We start from the raw sequence: 19,159 nt of genomic DNA on the forward strand, positions 1-19,159 counted from the left end.
CGATCCTTCTCTTTCCAAGACCCCCTGGTCTTTTGCTCCTGGTTTTTTTCAAGAGGGCGCCGCGCGTGCAAATTCGTGCCTTGATTACACTGCGCAAGCTTGGATGGTGGTAGGTACAATTGTAGGGTACGTGCTCCGGAAGAGATCTTTCGAGTGGAGCAGCAGTGGAGATGCCGTCGAAAGGTATACCAAGATTATGATTATCGCGTAAGAAACCTCTTTCTGGCTTTTGTCTGGCTTTAGGCTGAAGATATCATACTAGACGCATTGGGGGCATTGGGCTTTGTAGTGAATCTTTATTCAATGTGACAGTAAAGGGCAGCTCCCTCGGTAGATTTGTCTCGCTCTGGTCAACACTGAAGTGACGATGAATTATTTCTGACACTAAAACCCGCGCACTTCAACTCCAACAGCACCCGCAGATAAAAACGAGAGCGCGACCATAATTGCGAACAAATTATACCACCTTTGCCGATTGGTCTTCTGCGTCCGTGGCACGCCATTGCTTCCCTCTTTTTTTTTTTTGTTTTACGCTTTCTGCAACGGCAAAGGTGTGCTGGAGCTGTGCGTGGTTGTTGTTGTTTTTTACTCCCAAGCAGGACCGCTCAATTGATCAATAAAAAATGGCGCCCGAAAGCAGCATGGCGAGGGAAAAGGGTCTCGGCTCTTTTGCGTGTTGAAAGGATTGTGTGTCGGGGCGATCAATTTGATCGCATGCCATTAAGCGCAATGATGCCCCGTCCAAATAATGAAGGTTGGCGTGCGACCGGACCACATATTTAATATTGACAAATCGTGATCCTCTCCCCAACCCGGAGACGCTCACTGCACAGTTCCGCGAGCTTCATTTGTAAACTTATGTTTCTTGCAGGCATGCCAAGGAAGCGGGGTAGAAGAGAAGCTGCTCCTATTGCACGAGGCCGGGGTGAACAGCACGCAAACAAAATAAATAAATAAAAAACGAACTGAAAAAACCTCGCACCGCGGGCGCTCAGTTCAAAGGGAAGTGTAAGAAAATTATATCGTTAACCACTGCGCGCGATCGTTCAAAAACAAAGCGACCTTTCACAAAGTGCAAACATAGAGAAAAACTACCTTGTATACATCTAATAAGACAGAGCGCGCTCCGGAACCACCACCAAGACGACTACGCTTCCAGGAACGCGACGCCCGCTCGATGCATGAATGAAACGAATCAAACAAGATAACGAACAGAGCTGTGGAGAAGAAAGAAGGGAGCGAGAGAGAGAGAGAGCGGACAAAAAAAAACAGAAACTATAACAACCACATCTGATAGATCAGCGCGTCCGATTAGTACGCCGATACACACACACAAACGTCCCATGATGGAAAGACCGCGACTCCGAGATGAAGAAATTAAATTCCCGACGCTTCGTTCTCATCATTCCAAGCCGTCGTCGTCGGTTGCAATCCGAAAGTGGGGACAGCCGCCGCCGCCGGCTAGTGCGGCGGTAAGAGATATCCGCGGTCATTCCTTCATTGTCCACTCGCACGCTTCCCATGGTCACGGGGCCAGTCTGCGTGTATGAGCGCGCGCCGATACGAAGGGAGCAAACACGCGTGATCGTGTACCAGAAATCATCATAAAAAAGCCACCTTCTTCAAGGGAAAAAAGCAATTTTTCAGCTCACACCCCAACTGATTGGCGTTTGGTGACTTGGGTATTTTTTTGAATGGAACACATTTTCCCCCCGGCGGGGGTAAGCACACCGGTGAAACATCAGCAATCGGTCAAACTGCCATACCATGTGACGTCGGCTCGTCGCTTCGGCGTTGATTCCGCCCAGAAAGAGAAAAGTCAATCAGAGTAGTGCGCACGCCACCACGTGAGACATGGTGAGGTATGTCCAGCCTGGCAGCTCTGAGAATTCAGTGTCAGTGTGCAGTGAGTTCCCATTGGCCTACATTGTGTGCCCTGGACAACCCTTGGCCGAAAACAATCAATTAAAAGAAGGGCAGTTTTCCCACCTGCAAAGTCATTTCAGACTGGCACAACACCGAACGAACCTCGTCTATCTTTGCTCTATCGAAAGCCCCAAGTCTCGGTGTGTCTGGAGTTAGTGGCCAGAAGTTTGTGGAATTTTTAATTACTCCATCGGTGTCACCCAATCGCTAGTTTCTGATGGGCTAGAGACGAAGCAGCTGGACTTCAGCGAGTGGTGGCTGCGAAAGAGGTTGAACGGTTTTAATTACTTGACACCGAAACAAACAAAAAAAAAAACCCTCCCCAAAGAGTTACGACCAGCAGAGCTCAACAAGTCAAAAGTGGAAAAGTTAACTGGGAAGCTAAAAGCTAAATTGGAGAAATGAAGAAAAAAAAGCTGGATAATATAAACAGACTTCAAATTAAAGTCCGAAAGCCTTGCGATGCTGGTGGTGGTAGTGGCGGCGAGTACACAGTGCGTTTGTGGCTTCAAAAGGTTGCCTGCGGCAACGATCAGATGTCAGTGAAATTACTTTCGACCTGGAAAACGGCTCTCCAAAACTGTCAAACAACACCGGCTCGACCGGTGTGTCAATGGTTGGGAAATAAAAACCCCCTGATAATGGGCTCGAAATCGTGCCCAAGAATAAATATTTGCGCGCCCTGAAGCGACCACAAGCGGGAACAAGTGTTACAGGTGTGCATCTCTTAAAGTGGCCTCTTCATTGCGCTGCTTGAAAGGGCGCGTAGAGATAGCTTCAAATTCAAAGCTCTTCTTCAAAACATACCGCCGCCGCCTCGCGTTGCTCCGGATGTAGCCTTCTCGCTCGCTTCGTTTGGTGTTTGGTTACGGCAAACACAGAGCCATTCCTTCACAGAGCCCGAGGCGATGAAAGAACAATGCAATCCCTTTACGCACCAAGCTCACACATCATCACATAGGAAGTGGCCCAGAGACGCAAGTGGGCGAGACGGCGGCACGGCGACTTTTTCTGAGGATCAATCGGCATCTTTGTTCCGCAATCGAGCCGGCTCATCTCGCACCTTCGGATAATGTACACGCACACTGGGTCAACGGGGCAGTTGTCCCGGAGAAGATGTTGCCAGTTGCCAGGTAAATCTCGACACACAATCGTTCCCTTTTATCGCTCCGTCCCCGGCCGGCACGAGATGTTTGTACAACTTACTTTGGTGGAAAATTAACAAACCGCCGGTGCTTGGGTAGTGTTGCTAGTGTTGCTAGGTGGGGTGCTGCAGTAACCAGCAAGGCATAGACGAACGAATAGCTGAATCTTTCCACTTTACACCCTTCATTAGCCCAGAGCCGGCGATCAATGAAAATTCTGCATACCGTCGTACATTACAACCTACTGTACACATACACCGCGAGAGAGGTTGTTAACCCCATGCTGGTGGTGCACAGCAAACATGTGAAAATAGGAAACCATGTCCTCCAATTACTGAGAGGGTCGGACGCAGTGATGTAGCAGAAATAAAAAGCAAGTGCTACTTGTTCATCCCACACCGATCATCCCCTGGACCTGGTGCTGATTACAGCACCAACAGCCATCAACGGTATGCTGTTGTTGTGGTGTAGCGCTAACCAACCGGGGTAGAAATATTGGCACTCAATTAAAATTATCCTCCCATTCAGCACTGGACGAGTGGCCGAGGTTGAAACAAAATCCACCATATCATTATACCTACTCCTACTTCCCCCTGCTGTGCCGTGCTGGTTCATGTGCTAATGGCGTACGTTGGGCAGTGAAAACCGCTATCAGAGAGAGACAGGGAGATGATGTTTGTATTTACCTAACCCCAACAACGAACACTAATCAATCAGCTCAAATCACCAGAGAGAGTATTCCACTAGTTTCTAGCTCATCGCACAGTTGAAAAATAAAGCCCAACCGAACGATGAAGTGGTTTTCTACCAGTGCACGTCTATAGAAAGCTTTCCCAGTTGTAGCATAAAGCTTCGTCCTCTAATCTCAGTAGCTCGTGGAAAATGCAGGACGCGAGACAGACGTGAGGAAGGAAATGAACCTCCAACGCCGCCAACTGCCGTTGGCAAGGGTTGCCATTCTGTCACACCAAAACAAAAAACGCGAACCTTACCCGGGCCGGCAGGTCAGGGGTGAAGGATTCCGACATATGCCCCCTGGTCCGGGGAGGTGTATCCGTGGGTCGATGGTCGAGCATTGGAGCAGGATATAAAGCAAAACAGTTCTTCAACCCAGCTAGGTATATACAAAGGTTCTGCTGCTGCTCACTCGTTACCGTTCTAACGCCATCAGAAGTGGCGATATGTATCGTGTGCACCCCACGCGGATTGCCTAGCTTCGGATCAATATTCATATTCATCCGCGGTGACGACCAGGAACAGCAACTTCACCGCCACTAAATGGACATTTTTTCCCCCAGACACTCATTTCAAACATCCATCATGCAGCCAGACAACAAACACACCACGCTTTTTCAATACGCCACCGCGTATGTAGTTCGCTGCCGCTGTGGATCGATGGTACCCTAGAGCAGCGGTCGGCAAACTTTTGCGGCAAAGGGCCAAATTTAGTAAGTAATCTAAAGCCGCGGGCCAGGAGAAAGCGGGTTTTCTATTATTATGATTTTATTATTACATTAAATAATTTCAGAAACATAATAATTGGCTAATGATATCTAGCATTGCTATTGGTATTATTTCTGTTTTCCTATAATTGTGTCATCCAAGAATGGTTCAAAATTGATAATACTTAAAAAATTTATAGACAAATTTTAAAATCATAAAATTTTGTATGCGACCTTCATTCCGATAGTCTTATTGTGGTGTTTAAATAATGTTAATATTACATAACGATTACATTAAAAAATGGACAACAATTGTCGATTTTGCATGGATTTATCTTGACCCGCACTAACAAAACGTTAATTGTTCTTTGAGTAGTAGTATCCCATTAGTTAGCAGACAAAATTTGACACTTCTATCAGTCGAACTCTAACCATGATGGCCAAAAAAGTTAATCAAAAGCGTGCGCGATCAAAGAATGGCACCCCGTAGCGTCCAAAATGGACTCCGTGCGGAAGTTTGTGGACGTCGTATATAATAAGTAATACCCGTTTTGGCATTTTGGTCGCCAACATCTTGGTACTATTAGGCAACAATCAAATAATGGAAAGAAAGCCCAGGTTCATTTTTGAGGTTTCAAAAGAAGTTGAAATGAAGACAGAGGGACAAGTGACTACATTACTGCGTTAGCATTACAAGTCGCTACATGGGGAGATCGATGCAACCCACCAAACAGTAAAATAATACCTGGGAAACATGAAGAAACAGATCTGGAAATAGAAATCGCATCCTCTGGTTTCGCAGTAGCAAACAATCACGTGAAAACTCGATGCAATCATTTCAGGTGAATTTCGACAGAATTTCGATATAACACCCTAGTCCGCAAACTGGTCCAACATCCATCCGTCACCTGTGTCCCATCATTTTTTTCTACACCAACGTGATGCAAAAACTCCACTCTAACAAGTTTGTAGCGATAACTTAGGAAGAATTTATGAAAACTGAAGGTAGAACTTAAATCATGCATGTCTTCGTCCACCATGGTGAAAATCCCTAATAACTGTTGAAAAGTCAATTCGCAAAGTCTTGAGCTTATTTGTGCAAGTTATCTGAAATAATTCCCTTTCGACAGACGTAAATAAAAAGAAATAATCTTTCCTAGTTTTTTCTACAGCCAGCCGAAAATGGCATATTTTTTCATGCAAAAGTTACGGACATATTGACCTCAAGTTCGAACCATCGTACTTTTTTACTACTTTTAATTTAAGACTAATTTTAATGTTTAAGTTACTTTTTATTAAAGCACTATGGAATGCCAGTACCAGTGCCTTTAATTAAAAATTGAAAAAAGTACGATGTTTCAATATGGTATACTAAAAGATCTTCAGTAATTTGTGTACGAATCGTTTCTTCTCATCTTTCAAAATCACTCTAATCCTTTCGCGGGCCGGATTGAATGTTGCGGCGGGCCGCATTTGGCCCGCGGGCCGGACTTTGCCGACCGCTGCCCTAGAGGATTCAGCTACTGCCACAGGCTGGACGAACTACACTACACCATACAATATTGCCATTTTCCAAAAGCGGAGCAAAAGGCGGACATTTTGAAAAACACAGTTGTACAAAAACGTGCAAACATCATTAAACGCGGTTATTTGTGGCACCGAGAGCCATTCGGAGGGACACAGCGAGAATAACCCTTGAGCAACTAAAATACCCCAAAACTCAAACCATACCCAAAAATTGTTCGACCCGAAATGAATTTCTTCGACAACTTCCGCCAGGGGAAAAAAACAGTTTCACCTCACTGATTCTACCACCAACCAGCCCCAGCCACGCGCTTTGATGTACAACACAGCCTCGCGGTCAGGCAGGCAGCGCCAGAAAAACGACGGTAAAGAAGGAGCAACCTTTTTCTCGTGTCTGATTCTCTGCTCGATTGCGGTGAGTAAAAATCGTTCAGAGACCAACCAACAATCGGCGACCGAAACCGGGCGACCAACCGAGTGCTTGTTGTTTGTTGGCCAGGTTCCGGCTGCCCGCCGTCGGTTGTAAAAGGGCCCGCTTTGCTCGCCTGAATGGACCTGTTTTACTCCAAAGTAGATAGATACTTAAACGGACGAAACACGGGCAAATGCAAAAAAGAAAAACGAAGTCCCGCACGCTCCAAACTAAGATGTATAAGAGAGTGGAACCCCGAATGGAAAAGATCCGAATCAATCGGAAATGTACCATAAGCAACAAGTCCTTTTTGTTTGGTGCTTTCTTCGCTTGGAAGGATCTTTTTTTATTTGGCTCCCCTCGAGAGACTTGCTACTTGCAGAAAAGCCCACCCAGCATCAGGACAATTCCCCACTGCTTTTTGCTTTCCCTCCTTGCTGACAGATGTTTTATCGGATCTTTCAAAGGTTCCACACGTTGACGGGCGACTTCCGGGACGGGGGCAGGCACACCAACAAAACCCAACTCGTCCAGGAGGTTCGCGGTCGGTGAATCAACTGGTCGGCGATTCTCTGGTTGAGGCGGCGGCAGCAGGCGAATACAAACTACACGCCACCAAACTGCGCTTAACTTTCTGCTGCCCGCTACTTCCCGCCGGAACATTGGAACATTACCGGAATCAAGGTACCGTGTACAAATGCGACCTCAGCAACATCGTTGTGCGGTACCACAGGAGAGAACGGGTAAGTGAGAGGTCCAGTGAGGTCTAAGAGATTCGCAAACGAACGAGCAAATAACCAGCCCAATCCTTCTTCCTCAAAGTGAGGGCCGCGTGGCCGCCACCACTCCAGGAGTCATCCGTCCCACTCTGGGTAGAAAGTTAGCAAGAAAGTTTTCTCTATTTCCCCTTTCCAAAAGGGACGATATGGCAAGGGATGCAAAGGGAGTAGATGAAGTAAGACGTACAGAAAAAAAGCTGCTTTATAACACTCGCTTACCCTTCTCATCCTCTCTCTCTCTCTCTCTCTCTCTCTCTCTCTCTCTCTCTCTCTCTCTCTCTCTCTCTCTCGCTCCCTCTCTCCTCCCGTACTTCCTCCACAGCTTTGCCCTCAAAAGGGGAGTTGCACAACATTTTTCCGTCTGAATGGAAAACAAATTGAAAACGTCAAAGTTTTGCACGGTGAAAGATCGCCTGCTGCCGGGAGGGCTTCGGGGGACATTACCCTTTTAGCCCGCCCGCGCTGTGCAGACATCAGAGTATGTGTGTTTGTTTGTGTGAAAAGCTGCTCTTGTTAAAGCAGCAGCTGCAAACAAAAAAAGAGTAAGCACACGTGTACCGAACGGATTTAGGAGCAACTTTAATATCACATCTCCTCCCCAGGCTCTTACGCGAATATACGTTTACGTAATTTTAAAGAGGAAAATCTAGCAGCAGAAGAAGCATATACGATATCAGTTGCCGCCGTTAAGTGGGAATTAGTGGAAAAGCCCCTTTTGTTCTATGCTTCCCAACGGGGACCGTACCGATTTTCCCAGCGACGACAAACAAAGTCGGTAGAAAAATCGATACTTTTAAAGCCCTGCCCTGTTTGTACCTGTGTCGATGGCCGTGTACGTACAGCATGCAAAAAGTGGGAATCGTGTGGTGGAATAGCTGAAGCAATTGCGTCACCGAAGCAGCTCGAGGAAAAATGGGGGAAAAAAACAGTGGAAAAAGTCCTCATTTACACCCGCGACCTGAGAGAGATGATCTTGACGGTTCGGTGATTTGATTGAGGCGTGGTGGTGTAAACACACACACACTTTCAACTCACACATACGCACGCAAACGATCAACATCATCCATTTACCCTTCTTTTCTTTTCCGACCGACAGGTGCGGCGCGAACGATGGGCAGGAAAAGTGGCTGGAGAGTTTTTCCGCGCGAACCAAAGCGAACTGTTGCTCACAAAAGCTTTCGACAAGTGGATGCGAGTGTAAATGTGAATGAACCACACGAACCAGCAGACCCTTCACGGAGTACAGTTTTCCTTTCCGTGCTTTTCCCACCTCTCGCGCGTTTTGTGGTCCAACCGTTGCGGTGTTGAAGGGGGGAAAAGCGCAGAAAAGTGTTACTTTTATTTCCACGACTTCTTGTACCGTGCGTGGCTGATGCTGGCCTTTTTGCAGCCCACAACCACAGCCACCGCGCTGAACGAGAATGTGTTTATCCCTCTGTGTGTGTGTGTGTGGCATTGTGGTTGACGCTTGGTGGGGAAATCGTGTACGTTTCCTTCACATTTCCGTTTGTGGTAGGATGAATAACGCATAATGAGGAAAAAAAAGGGCGTAACAGCTCACCCACACACCAGTGCGTCGTTATGCGTTGTATCCTTTCCTTCACAGCTCTTCAGGTTGCACCTTTGGTGCAGTTTTCGTTGCCAAAGCCCTTCCAGTACTACTTGGTTTTTTTCATCAAGCAAAGCATCGCATATCTCTGTTTACTTCACAAATAATGAAACAAAGCTTAAGTGCTTTTTGGTTGCTAAACGCATGGAGCCGTACGATGGCTTCAACTGCTCAACAAAACAGCAAAGCTTTGAATGCAAACAGATCTCCCTCGCCATCACATGGGACAATTGGTCGATTCTTTTGCAGTGTGCAGCAAAGGGAATGTGTGTTTTCTTCGATATTTTATAGCCCTAAAACATCCCTGCTTTTGTGCTTCTCTGTCTGTGGATAAGGATAAACACCAAGCAGACATGTTCTTAGCCATGCCAAAGCAGCCGTATTGTTGTCAAAATGGATTTAAGAAAAAAAAAGGTTGAATTTCAAATGCTTGCATTACGAATTTTAATCCATTTTTTATTCACTCTGACAGCTTCTGGCTCTGTGTGTTGGTGTGAGCGGGGTGTTTTTGTGTCTGACTGGGCAACCTGAAGGATCAACGCTTCAATCGATTCAAGCAACAAGCAAGCATTCGTCCCGTTCGTACCCTCTACTAGTCTCCGGTCCGTCCGGACTCGACCGATTCGCATAAAACATTGATCCTGGCGGTCTTCTCCCCCAAACGAACGGGACAACACCACCATAAAACTTTCAACCAGCAGTCTCACTCTCGGTCTAACCGCAAGCTTCCGAAACCGCATCCCAACACCACCACCACACACAAACACACACCAAACACACGAGAAGATCCGGGAATGGGGTAGTAGTTTATTTGCAAGAATTTCCCAGGCTCTCGTTACAAGTAGGTCAGTTGTACCGATGCCTAACATCCGTGGAAGATGCGGAGAGTGAAGATGGAATCTTTCAGCAATTTATCTAAAACATGACAACAGTAGCTGTTTGTGGCTGTTTGGGTGTGTGTGTGTGTGTGTGTGTGCCTTCAAGCAGAATGAAGTGTGTTTGCACATTATCGTGCTTTATGTGTTTGCGTACTGTACCTAAGAATTTATGCTAAGAATGCAATTTTTCGTTCCAGAAAATGTAAAAGGTTACAACTTTTACCAGTCAGTCTCATTCCCTTGTCCAGAAGATTCATCACTTTTGCTCTCTCTCCCGCGTTATGAATGTGAAAAGTCATTTTACCCTTTGCACAAGCGGCAGAGGTATGCAAAAACGAGAGCATCATATTCCGAATCATCATTATCACACACACACACACACACACACAGCAGGGAGTGGGATTCGCATCTCTTTTTTATCAATCCTTTTTGTTCTACTGCCTCTTCGCTTCCTCCCTTTTTTTCCACCAACCGCCTCCATCCGGGTTGTACTCAGGGTTTCTCGGCCACTCTAATTAGTGCGGTTTTGTTGCAACTCCCGCGCGCTCTCTTTGAGCAGCTCACTCCACCCGTCCCAGCTCACCGCCAGCTCATGTGACGCGCACGTTGCGCTCATTTCAAACCCCGTCCCCGTCGACTGGAGCGAGAGCACAATCGGGTATCAAATGGCAAGTAAGGCCAACATTCGCGCGCAGCAGTGGAGAAGCCATCGACCGAAGGTAATTTTGCAGCCATTTAGGGGCCGAAAGGCTAATGACAATGATGATGATGATGATGATGATGCACCGAGAGCCGGTGAAAAGTCGGGGAAAATGCGGGAATGCGAAATGGAAAAGACCTGACCTGAAACTGGACCGGATGTTACCGGCCAGATCCTCTCCCCTTTTGCCTCTGTTGCCATTTTGCCGGATGATTCCGGAACACACGCACACACACACACACGAAAGCCGAAGTTCATTAGCTTATTTGCATTTGCGAACGAGGCGCATGATGATGAGATGACGTCCACTAGGGTGCACACACTCACACGGCACCCCGCCGCCCGGTGTCATGGGGAGACAATGAGGCGACGCATTAGTCATCGCCAGGGTGCACACTCTCCTACGGGGAGTGCTGGTAGTAGTAGTAAATGTCCCCTGGTCGGTCAGGGTGTGTGTCCTTCACAAGCGTTTCACTGAAAAGGATTAAATTAAATTCTACCATAACCACCAGAGATTCATGATAGTCACGGGGAGGGTAGAGCACATCCATCCATCCTCTTTCCCTCTCTCTATCTCCGTCTCTTTGGAGTATGTGTGCACGCTTTAGCATCTTCATTTACAAAACAATAAACCAATGGAGCAACACCACTTTTCCCACGGCTTTTCCCGTGGGTGTGCGTGGCTAACGCGAACAATATTAATCCCTTTTCTGCCACCCTGAAACTACAGCGCACAGCACACGGCAATGAATAATGCAACGAAAGTGCACGGAAGTGGTGCACTTCCGGCGAGTGCGGGCGATTTATTTGCACCTGTTGTGTTGGCGGGGCCGCTGTTCTAAGGGGAGGAGGGGGGGGGAAGGGGGGGGGAAACACGGGAAAAATAATTATGTTTACAGATCAACCGTTCAATTACAACCGGGCGTTAAGCTGCGCCCGATCGGTTGATTGATTTTTCCCAGCAAAAGAGAAAATCGCTCGAACGCGAACGCAAAATAGCGTGCCATAAATATTGACCCCGTTCGAAGGGAGTAGTAGGTAGTTCAGAAATCGCGTTGTTTATTGATTTTTGCACACAAATCTGCATCGAGTGTGCTCAGTTATTGGCAAACCAATTAAAAAATAAACAAACATTGTTGACTAAATTGGTAGCAGCAGCGCTGAAACCGGATGAATAATACTTTTGCACAACACCTCTGAACGGATGTCACGATGCTTGAAATGTATATTAGTAAGTGTCTGTTTAAAAATCAATATTCTACGGCAAAGATGCGACTGCTTGTGCACCAACATTCTCGTAAAAGCTCGCTCTTCCACTCTAATCTAGCCTTCTTAACCTAAATGCAAAATTCGACCCAAAAAAAAAAGAACTGAGTCGTGTCTAACACCGAAAACGCCCATCCTTGGCTGGGTGGCAGGGATTAGCTCGCATTTGCACCGCAACACACCGTGGCAATTATTTCGCATCATAAATCCCACGCACCGACCGCCCATTAGAAGAAGAGCAGCACTAGCAGAAAACAGGCAGAAAAAAGACACATTGAAAAGCGTTAAGGATCTCGACGCGGCTGTTAAGCCCTACGCTTTCCCGTTTTTTTTTTCAACTAGATGGCTCATAAATTTCCTCCGAATGGAAAACGCCAGACACCAGAAGAGATCTTTCTATTTTCTTTCTGTTTTTTTTTTTTGCTTTCCTTGTAGCTTCTGGTAGTCCAATTCTGTTGCTTCGTTTCTGCTCTAATAAACGAGGCAAAACGGGAGTGGAAAACAAAACTCCAGCGACAGAAACGGAACAGAACGATCGTGGTGGCGTTATCAAGATGCCATGAATCTTCGCGCGATTCTTCCATCTCAACCATCCCTCAACACCGTTGTTCCCGTTCTCACTTGTCAGGATGATGGTGCGGAGGCGCGCGCAACAATTTTGGAGCGCTTTGGCCTCACAGACCCGGAAACCCACAGATCCCGGTTGAGGATGACACGCCGTGATAGACCACAGGAGAGAAGCGTTTAAAAATCCAGGAGTGTTTTTTCTTGCGTTCCTTGCTAAAGCTGGATGCTTCTCCAGCAAAAGCAAGGGCTTCATATTGTACCGCGTCCCATATATTGCGAATTGGAAACGATTAGAACATCCACCAGGAACTCACAAGCCGGAGCGATCAGGAAGCTTCCCTGTCGTGTGCGTGTGTTTTTTTGTGCTTTATTAAATTCGACCACCCAACCTCGAAATGCCTCGAAATAAAAACCATGATTCACAAAAGCAGCGCGCACTGGAAGCCAAGACAGACACGATGCAACTTTAGCACCTTCCAGAAAAAGCAGCCGAAATAAAGCTGCCTTCAAAAAAGTGCCATAAATAATGCAACAGCATAAATGTGTCGCGGGGCGTGTGAGCTTCTTCGACTTTGCATGCGGCCCGAGAGGCAGCCGGGTGGTGGTTGGAAGATGACTGCAAGTTGTGTGGTTTCCTCCTCCAGTGTTGCTCAGAAAGAGCAGCAAGAATGCCGCCTCCCGATTATTCTGCGCGCGCGTCCGGAAGCGGTGGCAGCTGAGTCTCGGGGAGCCGGTACCCGTGGGTTTGAGCAAAGTTTGGTTTTATGACCTTGTTACAGAAACAGGCAAGCCCACAACCTACGCACATATCATCCCTCGCTTGTCCACTGGCGCTGTATCACCACCGAGACAGAGAGCCGGACGGATAAAGAGGGATAAAGAGTGGCTCGTTCAATTCATATTTGATGAGGCGGCAAAGGAAGACGAAGAGGGAAATTTGTCTTTAACTTTTCCACCGAATGTCCAAAGATGCATGCTGCAAAAAAAAACCCCAATTTCGGGAGTTTGACGGCAGTTTTATGAGCTTTTTGAATGCGCTGGAAGGCCGCTGGAAGGCCCAAACGTGATTGTAAGATAAAATGATTGCACTTTTGTGAAGAAAATGCGCAAACACAACACACAACAGACGTCAAAACTCGTGCTGATGTTGATGCATGAAGAAAGTTTAGCGCGGATCAATTTACAGCGGCTTCCTTGCCCCGCACGGAAGGTATGGCATTACACAGACGCCTTTTTTCGAGCCGGGAAGATATCTGTCTCTCCATTCTCTATCCCCTCAATACCGCAACGCTCATCCCCCCCCCCCCATCGATGCGCCATTACTCATCTTTCATCTTCCACAAGAAATGATCGTGTGTGGGATCTGTTCCACTATCTCTCCCAAGCGCTCCGCGGCTCAAGGTAAAGATCAGTTCAGCGACGAAAACATGATACACACGTCACGGTTTCTTCTCCCGGTTGGTCCTTCCTCCTCTCACGTGCCTTGTTTCCCGATGTGGGTTCTTTTTTTACTGTGGTGCAAGAAAATCTTCTCAGCTGTACTTCGAAACTCCGAAAAACCACAAGCCTCCTTTCTCCGTGCGCTCGCGGTTGGGCCCGGTATTCAACAAGCAAACCCGGCGAGAGCTCTAGTTTCGTTCCACAGCACACTCCAGCTGGTTTGTGGTGGGGTACACCGTCTCTCGACTGTTGCCTACAAAGCCTGCTGCCCCAGAACGGTGGAAAATACCAAAAATACACCAAGCGGGTAGGAAACTTTTCCAATCCAACGGAAAGCGGGCAAAAGCCGCCATGGGCTAAACTGCAGGGCGGGAGAATTGTGTGGTTACACACGCGCCTACCCCCAGTGCGGCGATAATGAACGATAAATTATCGATGCAAAGGAAGAAGATACGACGGGACCTACGGTACCTCGCAAGCGAACGAGGCAGTGTGTCTAGGATTTTGGGACGAATAACATCATAAAACCATCCCCTTGGAAGGTGGAAATTTTATCCCATAGATTAAATTGGGAAAGTTTGCCATAATGGAAACGCTGTGGGGTAGTTTTCAGCGTACTTTATTAGGCAAACTACATTAAAGCGCCTACATTTCCATAGTATTTGGCGCTATAACCACCTACGATGCAATGTTGCTATATAATTGATTTCCTCCTTGGTGGGTGTGGTGGCATACGATGCCAAAAAAACAGGACCATTTTGCAACAATTGCTCTCTTCCTAGACCCCTTACACCCCCCACCAACCCCTTACACCCCCCCTCCCCCCCTATAATAACATAAAAATCGATTTGTAAAGGACCTCTCTTCGCTGTCTCCGGCTTTCCGATCCACTTCCGAGGCGAGATAAATTTAAATAAATTGCAATTTATAGAGCACTTTTGCCAGCACTTTGCATACCTTTTTTGTTGCTGTTTCGTTACTGTTTATTTTTGGGATGCCTGGGAAGAAGGGGCGGCGAAGGCATACAACACAATGTGTTGCCGCATTTGCTAAAATAGAGCAAAAGCAGCAGCAGCTTCTCTCGGCCTCCATAAAATCCACACAAGCGGGACACAACACCATGAATATATGATTTGTCGCCCGTGCTTTGGTTTTTTTTTTTTTCGTTTGTTTGCTGCTTCTATTTCACTCCACCTCGATTGTGTGGTTTGAGCCGCACGAAAAACATGTTGCTGATGCAGCCGTGTGTGTGTGCCAAAAAACCACGCTGTGTGTGGGGGGCGCTGAATTTATGCTGACTATTTACGACCTCTGCTCGCGGTGCGCCATGCAGGGGCCCCCATGTTTTCCGGCGGTACGCACTTACCGAGTGATGAGTGAAATTGTTTCACATCATCACAACATAAATGATTCGATTAAGGTTTCACCATTAGGGGGGTGGTGCGTGTGGGTGTATGCTCAGGGCCAGTGCCATTCCACCGAGCAATAATATGGCACGAGCATTGGCAGGAATGAATTGGTGTACCGAAATGTTTCCCCATTATGCAGCTGCACTGCAAACTGCAATACTGGGTGGAATGTGGGCAGCAAGCGACCAGGGACACACACACACAAGCACCGAGTGAAGCAAAATGAAAAAAAAAAAAACCGTCACAAACACAAAACTAAAACCCCCGCCCGTAGGATATGCGGCCGCGGGAAGGTCAGCATAAAAAATGGCTGCAAGCATACGCACACGTATGCACGCGCAATGACACGCTGGACTAGTTTTTTTCTTTTTTTTTTTTATGGCCTTGTTCTACCCACCTATTCCCGTTGCAAAATTGTCCCCTCTGCCAAGCTCTTCCCGCATCACACAGCGACGAACCGAAAAGGCAGCAGCAGTAGCCTGGTTGCGATAAAAATGCGACCCAAGCGTGTACAAAATAACTGCACCCGAATAGCGCGAGAGGATGTTTATGATGATGCTGCTCATGCAGAGGGGAGGAGGAGGCCGGCAAAGGCCCGCTTTGGTCTGTGGTGCAATGGACGAGTGCTACTGTGCGTATGATACGGCACACGATGTTAATCAGCACCGGGCCGCACACCAACGATGACGTGATGCACAAACGCACAAGTGCGCCACACACACACAATGCGGATCTCGTGGCTGGTATGCGTGTGGCACCCCCTTCCGGACGCTCGGTTGGAGCCGTTCTGTCGTTACGCACCAGCATAAACGCACCACCGAACCCCCGGTAAAGGCCGGCAAATATTAAGCAACAAAATGCAAAACACACACACACACTCTCTCTGTCTCGCTCAGTGTTTTGTGTAGCAATTGCAGATTGCTACGAATGGTGCTTGCTCGGGGTGGCCGCGGTGGGGTGAGCGCTTTCAAATTACTTTCCGCACGGGCGATACTTTTCCGTTGCTTCATTTTTAAAAATTTTGTAGAGCACTTCGATAAAAATGCTTGGCAAAGCATACATAACTACACACGAATAACAATAAACGAGCCGTCAAACGCTCGAGCACGCGTGTCTAGGAAGCGCCCTGTGCAATGACGTGTTTTGGTCCTTCGAGCCGGAGGTTAAACTCATTTCTTTGTGCTTCGTGGCTTACGGTTCTGCAATTTGGCAATCTCCGAACTGGGATTCGGGTTCGTGTTTTAGTTGAACAAATTCCCTTCCCAACTTTAAGATACATTTGCTTTCAAACTTACAGGGTTTTTTTTCTCTCCTAATGTTATCGATGTATTTTTAGTGTAGATAAAATTGGCGAAACCCACAACTCGGGTCGCTTCCGACGTTAACCACACGTTGATGATTGTTGGCTCCTGCTGCTACTGCTGTTGGGCTTTACCGGCGAATCGATGGCAAGCAGAAGCTCAGCAGACACTGTAATTATGCTGTCACACACACACGCACACTCGTTTGGCGCTCCTGTCACTGTGAATTTACACTGTTGCTTTTCGGAACACATGAAAGTGGATTTCAATCACTAACGCTTGTTTTGCAGGAGCGTTTTACAGCGCGAGAAAGGCTTGTTGTTTTGGGGCCTCAAAAAACAAATCGCTTGGTTTGGTACGCTTACTTCAACACTTTTTTTTTGCACACGTAAATATGACACCAACTGTTGTAGAACACTGATTAGCGAAAGGGTGTAAATTGAACAGAACCAGTGCAAAACTATAAAAGATCTAGTAGTAGAAAGTAGTAGAGTAGAGGAAAACTAAAATTTTCATTAAATTGCACCACAACAACACAACACATGGGACGACAAAACTGGACAATAGTAAGAAAACCAAAAACAATACACATATACACTCAACACACACACACACACATACAAAGGACATTTAAAAACAAGTGAACACAAAACCACACAAACATGACCCAACAAAAAAACACATAAATTGGCATACAAAAGCGGATAAAAACGATAAAATAATCAGCTTGAACGTATCACCAAGGGAAATTCCGCAAAACTGAGAACGACAAACCGTAACACACAGATGCGGGGCACAAGCACACACAAAACAGGACACAATCCGGTGGTGGTGGTGGTGGTTCTGCCGGCATTTTCGTTTTGTACTCTTGTTTAGGATTTACCACTTTTGTCGCACTCGTGTGGAGCGCAAACACGACCGAACATGTGTGGTACGGCTGCTGCTGCTGCTACTACAGCCGTTGTTGTGCTGCTGCATGGTTTTTACCCGTAGGCATGTGGGAAAACCACCATATCCCGTGTACAGGAGCGGCGTTCGAGCTTTTCCCAGTACCCTACACACAATGTATACACACACACACCACCAACACACAGACATGCATTCACGTACACACACACACACCTACAAGACCCGGTTGGTTAGTCTGGCAGCAGGTGGAAAAGTAGCGATAAGGAAATTCAATTCAACCAACTTGATTTTCCACCATCCGGTGAAATCCGTTCGTAGTCGAGCGCGCCACGTGGAAAGGAGCTTTTTCTACCGTTCGCCTGCTGCCTTCCACAATGCAGTGGCAGCAGCAGCAGCAGCAGCGGAAAACTTCATTGATTTTCTTGCTCACTACACGCTTTTCCACCCCGTTTTTGCCGCCCGTCCCAAACTTCACAACAGTTGCCCTTCGTCGCCGTATCGTCGTTTAGTTGCCATGGCGATAGACTGAGCCTGGGGCGGAGTAAGGGTGAGGCGCGTCTTTTGGAGGATTATTTCCACCAGAGAAACCCGGAATGTCCGGCACACACACACACGCGCACACACACGAGGTTCAACCAACCACACCCGATTTTACGCTCTTCTGAGCTGTTTGGAAAACTGTTTACTTCTTCGTTTATTTACGGAACCTCGCGCAAGAGCGGAGGCATGCGAAACGTGTTTATAGGAAAACACCGGGCAAAGGCTTCCCCTTTCGATTGCTTTCAATTGTGGGTTTGAACTGTAGCAGCACACACTGTTTTTTTCCTATTTCTGCCGGAATTTATAACGAATAAAATGAAAGCGTTTCTTTTCTTCACTTCTGCACCTTGTAACTTTTACTGACGCCGAACACGTTTGTGGTACGACTGCCCACAGTAAGCAGCATAGATATGGTGCACGGTTAAAGAATCACTTTACTCACACTGTATGGTTCTTCTCTTCAGTAGAATGTACACTTTTTCATACAACACGCACTATCGAACCGTACCGCTCCAACTGAAGGATGCGCATAAAACTCTCCAGTGTGTACACGCACGAGAGACCGCTTGCTTGCCTTCCGAAAAACTCGCCCGGGAACGCGCGTAGCACACCCTTCCCGTTCGACCGCTAGACGACAAATGCTGCCGGGATGAACACCGGTGCGCTCACGAATCATGGCGCGGCATGAACACTACACCCGAGCGTGCGGGCCGAGCTGCGGACTCGGGTGAACGGTACGATGCGTTCGGGTTTTGCGTGAATCGCAGCATGTGCAGCCGCCGCAGCAAGCAGCCCCGGTGTTTCGGTAGAAAATTCATGTGCGATGCGGTGCGTGAGTGTTGTACCGGGTATTTGACAGGGAGTTTTGGGCAAAATATGTCTAGAGGCGGTAATGCAATGGTGCTAACTTCAGGTGCTGTACTCTAAATGAATAGCACAGAAGAAACATCGGGGCGGCGATTGTACTGTTTTGTAGCTTTTTTCATCTATATTTTGTTGTGAACGTGCTATAGAAAAAAAGAACATTAAAGAAAAAAAAACATGATCATCATTGTAATTTAAAAACAGAAACACATGTAAATATACTACTTTACCAGTACACTGCCTATATACCAGAGAAGCTGTTACAATTGAAACCATTCTTCCGGGAACGAAAACATAAAAAAAACAAATTTCGCACCATCGCCTCGAGGGTTCATTTCCCGTGCGACCGGTTCATTTACGCCGGGTTCGGACGATGCGACGAGAAAAGCATGATCTCGCTATCTCACTTGCAATCGGCTGTCAGCTTCGGCCGGCTTCGGCGCAAAGT

General features: G+C 47.1%; 1 protein-coding gene across 6 annotated transcripts in view; it reads right to left on the minus strand.

Annotated features, from left to right (window-relative positions):
- Positions 1–18,477, minus strand: part of LOC120894929 (uncharacterized transmembrane protein DDB_G0289901) — a 137,449-nt gene extending 118,972 nt beyond the window's left edge. Inside the window, exons 1-2 of one of the 6 annotated variants that reach the window (XM_040297828.1) lie at positions 18,356–18,477; positions 16,393–16,869 (exon numbers count right to left, since the gene is read on the minus strand). The gene's annotated coding sequence lies outside the window, so the exon portion shown is untranslated. Of the gene's footprint in view, positions 1–16,392; positions 16,902–18,289 lie in introns of all 6 variants that reach the window. The other 5 variants (XM_040297827.1, XM_040297826.1, XM_040297825.1 and 2 more) reach the window with 5 other exon arrangements.
- Between the last annotated feature and the right edge of the window lie 682 nt (positions 18,478–19,159).

This window comes from Anopheles arabiensis, chromosome 2, assembly GCF_016920715.1.
Source record: "Anopheles arabiensis isolate DONGOLA chromosome 2, AaraD3, whole genome shotgun sequence".
NCBI classification, from domain to species: domain Eukaryota; kingdom Metazoa; phylum Arthropoda; class Insecta; order Diptera; family Culicidae; genus Anopheles; species Anopheles arabiensis.